Genomic DNA, 10,559 nt, shown 5'->3' with positions numbered 1-10,559 from the left:
CTTCAGCATATGAATTTGGGGAGACTTAATCCAACCCATTACAGCAGAAGGAAACTCTGGTGGGAGCTGGAACAGGTAAGTGAGGACGACAGATGCTATATGTAGCTGAGCTCATGTGAGAAAACCCCTGGATATTCTCAAAAACTATTGTGGAGGCCTTGAAAGTGGTGGGAGGTCCCACAGAAGCAGTTGGAGGCAAAAGAGAAAAAACAAATACTATTTATTACTTTAAAAAAAATTTTATTTTCCAGTTTTATTGAGATACAGTTGACATGTAACGTTGCATACGTTAAAGGTATACAACATAATAACTTGACTGAGAAATGATTATCACAATAGAGTTTGTTAACACCTCCATCACCTCACATAATTACCTTTGTGTGTGTGTGGTGAGAACATTTAAAATCTACTCTCTTAGCAACTTTAAAGTATATAACACAGTATTGTTGTAAACTATAGTCACCATTGCTGTATATCAGGTCCCCAGAATTTATTTATCCTATAACTGGAATTTTGTAACCGTTGATCAACATCACCCCATTTCCCCCATCCCACAACCCTTGCAACCATCATTCTACTCTGCAAGAATTCTCAAATCCTCCTGTCAGCCATATTCATCTAAGCCAAGCTTTCCTTTCTACCTCAGGCTCCCAAGGAAATTGCTGCAAGAAATAGCAAAGAAGAAAGTACCACTGTCATAGAAATGGGTTAGTATCCAATGTTCCAGTGTATCCCTGTGATGAAGCAGAGCTGAAGCCTGCAACTTAGGCCTCCCAGCTAAAACTTGCACCCAAATCCCAAAATAATACTGCTTGCTAACCAGATGCAAGGTACAGAAAGATCCTCACCTTTAGATGTGTGTGTAGAGAAAAGAGAGACATGGCAGGCCCTGAGTCCACTTAGCCAAGTGCATAGAAGCTCGGACCAGGAGGCAGGGAGGCAGGAGGCAAGGTGAACACAGAATTACCCCCCAGCTGTCACAGTGCATCTGTTTTGTTGTACATTAATTTTATACTACGTGAACAATGGAATAGACTCCTCTGGGCAATTATCTTCTTTTAACTCAGTGCTATAATGTTTTGGTTTTCATTACTTTCTAAAATGTATCAAATATGATAGAACGAATTTATATGAACATATACATATTTATAAATTCATATTGAGTTCTTTAGTCCTCTGGGTGACTATCAAATTGTCAAGTTCTATTTTCTATTTTGTTACAACGTCCATTGATAATGTGTCAATGATGCATAAACCTATGGATTATATTTAGGAATTACTGTCTTCTTTATTTAAAATTTTCAACTGGGAATAGTATGTATCTGTTCATTTATTCTTGTTCTTTTTTATTTTTCATGTTAGGATCTTACCATTTTCTTAAATGTTATGTGTCTTGAATTCCCAGTAATTCAATATTTGCAGAAACAAAAAAAGGAATCGTTCATTATCATTGTATGTTTTAGCAACAGGAGAGAGTATGCGGCAGGAAATACCCTCTCATTTTGTCCCCAGTGCCAGTGTCGTTTTTTGTTTGGGTTGTTCCCCCCCCCCCCAAATTTAAAAAAAAAAAAAAAAAGGATAATCAGTGAGTCTAGTTTAATGGTCAACTGGTTAAGGAATGAAATCTGGCTTCTAGATTTGTTTGTTTGTTATTCCAATATCAGTTACTCACACAGCAGGCATGAAACAGAATGGGCACCCAATCCACAAAGATTTTCCAGCAGCCATGTTTCCTCGGCCACTGGGGTGTGCTCTTGAGCCACATTACGCCCAGCACAGCGCTTTACCTTTGGTCACAAGACATTGGCCCTTAACCTAAGCCAAGGCGATCAAAAACCTTCTCCACAATGCTTCAAAATCGGACTGGAGGCAGAAAACGCCAGGTCCCGTCTGTGGCAAAGCTGTTAGACCCTGAGTCTGGCATCACCAGCGCCACATCCCCTACCACAGAAAAAGGGCTCGTTTAATAGAACAAAGCCAACACAGAGAGAAGTGGAAAAGGGAGAGCTGAGGGTTAGAGGAAGTCCTGGTGGCAAATTTGTTTCTGATTCCTGTCGTTCTTGGGGCCAACTTGAACCCCAGCCTTCCCAAGGTCAGAATTTCAAGATAATAAAGTCCCCATTTGCTTAAACAAACTTGTAACTCCTTCACTTATAGCCTAAGGAGTACTGAATTACACAGCCAAAGGTCAAGTTTCAGCTCAGCTATTTCTGGAGTTTATCTTTCTCACTTCTCTGAAATTCTACTGAGATGTCTATGACTAACCAGTAGTAATTGTACTGACTTTAAAGACAATGATTTCTTTCTCATTTCTCATAGACTCTACCGGGTAGCAGTGGTTAAATGTGTGGGCTCTTGAGTCAGAACGTCCCGGTAAAATCTCAGCCTGAGTGTTTACTAGCTGGGAATTAAAAACCTAGTGGCCACACCTAAGAAAGTGGTCCATTTAAACAGGTCCTATTTAATGTGACTCTTTTTTGTGGGCTGCTTGTAGGTTGATATATCACAGAACGTATGAAGGTCACTAGTTAGTGGGGTCTCCTAGCATTGTCCCCAGAAAACATTCCTATTCTGTCACTTGGGGCCTTATTCTTTAATCCTTCCTTCCGTCCCTGTTCCTTCTTATACTGTCATTATAAATGATCCCAGAAGCTATAACCAAGAGAAAGACTGACACACAGGTGGCGGCAGCAAAAAGGAGACACAAACTGGAGGGAAATTAAAAGTAGAAAACAGTAAATTTCTGAGGACAATTACAGCTTCCAAGGAGAGAAATGTATTCAGATCTTTTCTGATATTAACCACCTTTTAATTTACCTCAATATCGGCTTAGAGGCTTTCAGAGCAAACTATGAAAATTAATTCATGAAATACTGCCAAGCTGTGAAACCGAGAACTCCCTTACGAGTCTTATGCCTCTATGACTAAGGTTTATGGATAAGCAGATATTTGTTGCGATTGCTGACAGAAGGGCTGCCTTACCAATAAATGCATTATCAGCACCATCCTGACAACTCCATGTTCATTACATATGATAGTTTTCCAAGGCTTCATCTAAAAGAAAATGTTTTATAATCCTAGCTGATTTGGGGTGTACCAAATCACTGTCATTAAGGTTTATGATAACTGAGTCATTTCCCAGACAGGGGACACCTTTGACCTATAGCTATGCATTCAGAAAAGGTTAGTCTTGAGAACATGGGGGTGATTTTTGTTTTTTTTTTTTGTTATATAATTACCAAAAAATGACAAGAAATTAATTTTTTATTGTGGCTATTAGAGTAAGAACACAAATCCCAAAAGATTATGTAATATTTGAAAGTAATTAGAAAAGGAAAAAAAATTTTTAAAAGATAGCTAACTCAGCACATTATCTAAACTGTATACACTTGAGATAATTATACGAAAAATGTACAAATGAGGTTCTTGTGAAAAAAAATCTCACATTTAGATATCCTAATGTAATGAATAGAAGACACATAAAAAATGTAATCTTTTAAAAAATTAAGAAGAAGAATATTGTACCTTCTCTCTTTTTCCTGCTCCTGCCCATGTATGCCTTTCCTAAGCTTCTGGAAGGTCTGCGTATGCTGTGTACAGATGTGTGATTGGAAAAGAAACAGGGAGAGAATCACAAATATATATATATTTTTGAAACTGTGATGGCCATCAGCTCTGGGACAGAAGGGCTTATTGAATATAGAATCTGAAACCTGAACATTGAGTCTTAAGGAGGTCAAAAGCTACTAAAAGCAGAAACGAGGAAAGGCCTTAGGTCCAAGGCCCAGCGCTTATGATTTGCAGGTAAAACAAAAACTCCTTGGTAAAGCAAACTGCTCAGCCTAAGGAACTCCTTTGCAGTCTCAGTCAAACTACAAACCAGGTTTTAACCTCGTGTTCCCTGAGTGACAGAATAGGAATGTTTTCTAGAGACAATGCTGTGGTAGTGATTCTGCTCCCAATTTCAGTGTGGGGGGTTGAGGGTGGGATGGTCACACACCACCAAGCAATTCTTCTCCTCTAGCTGAGTGCCCTGCAAGTCAATTCAATGTTGACACTACCTACCTGGATGTAGCATCAGATTCCACAGGTTAAAGACTCAAGTCCTGTAAGACTGCCCTTCACTTTAGATACCAGATGTAAACCTAAGTTGTCACCTGTACATCTGACTGACTGGCTATTGATCAGAGTTTCCAAAGATACTCCCTCCATGGGTTCAATTAATTCGCTAGAGCAGCTCACAGAACTCAGAGAAACAGTTTACTTACTAAACTACTGGTTTATTACAAAAGAATGTAACTCAGAAATAGCTGTTAAAGAGGTGTATAGGGCAAGATATGGGGAAAAGGTGTGGAATTTTTATGCTTTCTGTGGTTACACCACTTTCCCCAAATCTCCACGTCTTCAATGCAGAAGCTCTCTGAATCTCAGCTTTCTGGGTTTTTACAGCGGCTTCATTATATAGGCATGATTGAGTGAATCATTGGCCAACCTCCAGCCTCCCTCACCCAGCTCCAGAAATCAGGGGGTGGAACTGAAAAATTCCAACTCTCTACTCTTGGTTGGTATCCCTGGCAACCAGCTCTCAGCCTTAGGTGCTTTTCAAAAGTCACCTCATTAACATAAAAAAAGACACCTTTATCACTCTCTTAAGAAATTCCAATTGTTTTAAAAGCTCTAGCGTGAACAAAAAGACCACATATAAATATATTATTCTAAGTCACAATATCACACAATTTTTTCTCTATTTGTTCTGAGGGTAGAGGTTTTATTTGGTTTGGTTCTGCTTGATAACTCTCCACCTTAAAGATTTAATGTAGGTTCTGTACAGGCGGTACTTAAAGGGTAGATCGGATGTACCATTACCCACTCCTGAGCTATGGCTGGCCCCTCACTGGGGTGGCACACTTTGCCAGCAGCACCGCGGGTACACAGCACAAAGGAATAAGTGAAAGTTGAAGGCCAGATTGACCTAATTCTAAACATATCTAACTATTTCTCGACTGTCAAATAAGAATAATATCACTTATCACAAGGGGCTATTTTGAGAATTGTATATATAAAACACCTCACACAGAGTTTAGAATTAAGTACAGTCCCCCCCCCCCAAATATTAGCTCTCGTCCTTAGTTTCCTATTTCTTCTGATTGTAATGGCTGAAAAATGACTGCTAGAAATTTATTACTTGCAGGAAAATTACTGCTTGGCTATGTCCATGGAAACATAGGCTGTCACCCATAGGAACATAACATTCTAACAATAAGCTTTCTGCTTCTGTAACCCCACTTACACACCTGACCTGTGAGTTGACAGGTAATGAATAGAAGGATAGACCTTTGTGTTTAGACAGAATGAAGAATGGGATTTTCGGCTTAAAAACCCTGTACCTCTACATTTCGGGGCTGCTTAATTTGGGGTCTGCGCACCCCTGGTAGACCCAGCTGGCTGAATAAAGAGTATTTCCTATAACTCACTGAGTTCTGGTGGTCCGTGTGTCTTTTGGGGTCTGGCAGCTACAACATGATCTAGCTGGTCTGCAAGGGCCCAAAAGTTTATGCACTATCCCCCTCCGTGGCCTATTTCTACCACCTGGGTTGGTTTGAAATGAATGTTTAAGGGGACAATGATCAATTTATATGTTTCCATAATAGCTTTCCACAGACATCTGAGAGCTTCTATAATCAGTCACTTTAACAACTCCAAGCGCGTTGTTTCTAATGTAAAGTACATCTGAGCACTAGTGTTCATGTTATAAAAGGCTTCCAGTCCCATGGCTTCGGCAGTCCAACTGGACTTTGTTACCAGCGCGGGGGTCCTTGCCCTGGTCAGAACAGCGATCAGGAGAGTGGGCGAAACAGTTTTGCAGACAGAAAGGTTTATTAAAGGAAAAGCTTGACGCACCAAGGGGATGCACTCCAAAGAGAATGAACAGGGCTCTCCGAGGTTTACAGGCACCGCGGTTTTGTAAGTTCATGGGATCAAAGGCCACCCCTTCTTCTTTCCCTTCTCCCTCCCCAAAGCATGCTGAGATAGGTCCTACACTGCACATGCTGCAAGCTATTTGCAGCATGTCTCATTAGCATCTTAAATTTTCCCCTAAGGGAGAGTTTTTTACTATGACAATGAGGAAAAGTTAACTATGTAACAACTTTTAACTCATGCGCACACAAGACCTTAGAAGCTTTCCCTGGGTCTGCTTATCTTTATGGTCCGGTTTCCTTATTGTTTCTTATTGGCCTAGGGATTGATTGGCTCAACGTTGTTTTCCCCCAGTTCCAAATTCCAGCTAATTGATCCTACCTGGTCACTGACCGGAACTTTAGTGGTAAAATTTGGTTTTATGTTAAAATTCTAGATGCCAAAAGATAACTGTTGGTTCTTCCTGTAGTCCAAGGGTCCACCCACTAGGGAAACAGTTAATTATTACCTCAGGACACATGTCTTAAATGATCACAAAGAACAGGGGCATGGCAAAAGTAATTAAAGGAAAGTATCCCAGTACGAGAATCATACTGGGATACTTTTTTGGGCAACAATGTTCTCTTCTGTTGCTCAAATGTCTTTCTGCAACTTTCTTTCATTAGGATGACCACACTTCCAGGTGCACCTGGGACAGGTAAAACCTGTTGTCCATAGTCATTTTTGACAGCACTCTTTTTACTCTCGAATTTGTCCCTTTTTAGATAATAAATTACATCACACTTGTAATACTACCGCCTTTTCATAGCTACCATTTGTCGAATGCCAACTATGTACCAAACAACTTAAACTTATTATCTCATTAAACCTCGTAAGAATTCCATGATGTTTCATTGCCTCATTTTATAGCTGAGGAAACTGAGGCTCAGAGATGTTAGGAAACTTTCTCAAAATTACAAAACTAGTATTACTGAGGCAAGGTTCAAACTCAGTTCTATCTGATGCAAAAAGCTCATGGCCTTAACCACTACCCTGCCTTTGTCCTTTATGAAAGGCAAGAAAGGAAAAATTATCTGAAATGTCACTAACTGGGTAAATCACGGTTATAATTTTTAAAAATGGAAAATAGCAAGTCTTGGCAAGAATGCGGAGAAATTGTAACCCTCGTACATTGCTGATGGGAATTCAAAATGGTGCAAGAGCCATGGAAAGCAGCTTGACAATTCACCAAAAAGTTAAAAATAAAACTACTTTATGACTCAGCAATTCTACTTTTATGTATAGTCCTGAAAGAATTGAAAATAGGTGTTAAAACAAAATAGGTATACATGGATGTTCATAGAAGCATGATTCACAAAAGCTAAAAGGTGGGAATAACACAAATGTCCATCAACTTTTGAACAGATAAACAAAGTGTGGTATATTCACACAGCTGTAAAAAAAAAAAAAAAGAATGATATACTTATGCTACAATGTGAATGAACCTTGAAAATCTCATGCTAAGTGAAAGAAGTCAGATACAAAAGGTACTATATTTTATAACTTCATTTATACAAAATGTTCAGAACAGGCAAATCCATAAAGACTGAAAGCAGAATGGTGGCTGTCCGGGGCTAGAGGGCAGAGGAAGGGAAATGCTTAACGGATACAGAATTTTCTTTTGGGGTGGTGAAAATGTACTGGACTAGATGATGGTGGTGATTGTATAACATCATGAATGTATTTTATCCACTTTAAATGGTTAGAATGGTGACTTCTATGGTTTTAAATTTTTTACCACAATAAAAAAGAATTGGAGAAAAAACAGTAATGATGGGTAAAGCTGCTGGTGCCTTAGCACAAACCAAGGCAGTGGCATCGATCCATACTAACAGCCATTGTAGTCGTCACTGTTACTTTCGTAGAGTAAATGAATAAGTAGATAAATAAATAAATAACTTTAAAGCCAGTTTTACTTAAGAATGTCCTTAATGAAGCAGCGAACATTATTAACTTTCTGAACCCTCAAATGTACATCTTTTTTATATTCTGTGCAATAAACTGAAAAGCACCAATAAAGCATTTCTGCTGCATGACAAAGTACAATGTTTGTCTCAAGGAAATAGCACCTGTAAGGTTTTTGAGTTGTGCGATGAATTAATTACTTTTTTCATGGAACACCATTTTTACTGTTAAAAACAATTTATGGATAAATTATGGTTATTCAGACTTAGTTATTTGGCAGATTTTTTTTTAAGTTGAATGAAGACTATGATTTTAAATACATGTATAATGTAACATATATTACATACATAAAGTATAATATATCATATATATGTTTTAGTGTCTGTATGGTTTTTATAGCTCTTGTTCTAGATATAACATTATATATATATATGATTATAAATTTGTAAACTGTTACTATACACACACACATGATTCAGTGGAGGAAGAAAGACAATCTTTTCAACAAATAGTGCTGGAACTATTGGATATTCATTAAAAGGAAAAATTGGTAAACTGTACATTATTAAAATTAAAAACATTTGCTCTTCAAAATAAGCTTTCCAAAGAATGAAAAGACAAGCTATAGAGTGGGAAAATATGTTTCCAAATCACATATTTGACAAAGGAACAGATCTAGAATATATAAAGACCTCTCAAAACACAATGGTATAAAAACAAAATGATCCATTTAGAATATGAGCAAAGATATAAAGAGAGTCCACTGAAGAAGATATGCAGATGGCAAATAAGCACATAAAAAGATGTTCAATATCATTAGTCATTTGGGCAAATTAAAATTTGCCAGGAGTCAGGGGAGAGGGAGAGATGAAAAGGCAGATACAGGATTTTTAGGGCAGTGAAACTATTCTGTAGGACACTATTTTGGTGGATACATGCCCTTATACATTCATCAAAACCCACAGAATGAGTCTATGGCCATGTCACCCTGAACACGTCCGATCCCATCTGATCTCAGAAGCTAAGCAGTGTTGGGTCTAATTAGTATTTGGATGGGAAACCACCTAGGAAGACAAGGTGCTGTACGTATTTAAAAACACACACACGCACACACACACGCACACACACAGAATGTACAGCACCAAGAGTGAATTCTAATGTAAACAACCTATGATCTTGAATGGTAATAACTTGGCAATATAAGTTCATCAACTGTAACAAATTTATCTCTCTGGTGGCGATGTTAATAGTGGGAAAAGCTGTATTGTATGTATGTGGGGCAGGGCATACAGAGGAAATGTTTCGAATTTCTGCTCAATTTTAATGAGAATCTAAAACTACTCTAAAAAATAGAGTCTATTAAAAAAAAAAAAAACAGTAACAACACCAAAAGAAGGCAAGGATGCAGAGAAACTGGATTATCGCTGCTGGTGGGACTATAAAATGGTTCAGCTGCTCTGTAAATCAGTTTGGCAGTTTCTTAAAAACCTAAACATGCAACTACCATATGCCCCAGCAATGCTATCCTGGGCACATATCCCAGAGAAATGAAGACTTATGTCTATACAAAAACCTGTACATGAATGTTCATAGCAGCTTTACCTGTAATAGTCAAAAACTGGAACTAACTCCGATGTCCTGAAATGAGTGAATGATTAAATAACCTGTGGTTATTCATGCCATGGAATACTACTCAGCAATCAAAAAGAACAAACTATTGTACATACAACAACCTGGATGAATCTATGGAGAATTATACTGAGTTAAAAAAAAAAAATCCCCAAAGGTTCTCTACTGTGTGTTTCTATTAACGTAACATCTTTAAAATGACAAAATTATACAGAGAACAGATTAATGGCTGTCAGGAGTTAAACACGAGGTAGGAACAAGAGGGAAATGGTTGTGGCTACATGAAGGCAATCTGATAGATTTTTGTGGTAATGAAAATGTTCCATACCAATGCAATATCCTGATTGTGACATTGTACTATAATTTTGCAGTTGAGGGAAGTTAAGTAAAGGTTACACAAGATATCTCTGTATTATTTCTTAAAACTACATGTGAATCTACAATGATCTCAAATTTTGAATTTAAAATCTTGAATGAAGTGAGCCTGTCATTACAAGGTAGATGATACTCATTGTTAATGATAATATTTAAGCTTTCAAGTAAAAATTAGAATTTTGGAAAATTTGCTTGTGTCACCATGAGCATCAAGTTCCCAAGACTTAAAGATTTATTTTTATGACATCAGTGGTGACAGTAACTAATGTTATATTTTGATACTGTATAATGAAATGTACCAAAAGTTGTAAGAGACACAAAACTCCACTAGCCAATATTTAACATATAATCAATGCACAATGTTACAAAATCATGCTTAGCTGAAAGATTCTTTCAAAATATAAGCTAGATCAATGAATTTCCTAGACAGAGCACAAAAGTTCATTGATGTGGTTTCAGATTCCAGTTGCAACTAACCTTCAAAAAATTATCATTTCTAACTATTAACAAAGTATTCAAAAAGAATATACACAATTATCTGAAAATATATTCAGATAATTGGTTTGAACCTACAACTACAATCAACAAGAAAGGTGAGGTTAGTTTTCTTCACATCCTTCATCTAAAATAATATATCACAACAGAATGAATGCAGACACATATGTGAGAATTCAGCTATATTCTATTAAGCT

The 10,559-nt window shown here is 37.5% G+C and overlaps 1 pseudogene; it reads left to right on the top strand.

Moving 5' to 3' along the window:
• The first annotated feature begins 8,833 nt into the window (after positions 1 to 8,833).
• LOC118610621 lies at positions 8,834 to 8,952 on the top strand (annotated as a pseudogene).
• The last annotated feature ends 1,607 nt before the right edge of the window (positions 8,953 to 10,559 follow it).

Source organism: Rousettus aegyptiacus, unplaced genomic scaffold (assembly GCF_014176215.1).
Source record: "Rousettus aegyptiacus isolate mRouAeg1 unplaced genomic scaffold, mRouAeg1.p scaffold_m13_p_12, whole genome shotgun sequence".
NCBI classification, from domain to species: Eukaryota; Metazoa; Chordata; class Mammalia; order Chiroptera; family Pteropodidae; genus Rousettus; species Rousettus aegyptiacus.
The sequence above is the reverse complement of the archived record's forward strand: the minus strand, read 5'-3'. Positions and strand labels throughout refer to the sequence as shown.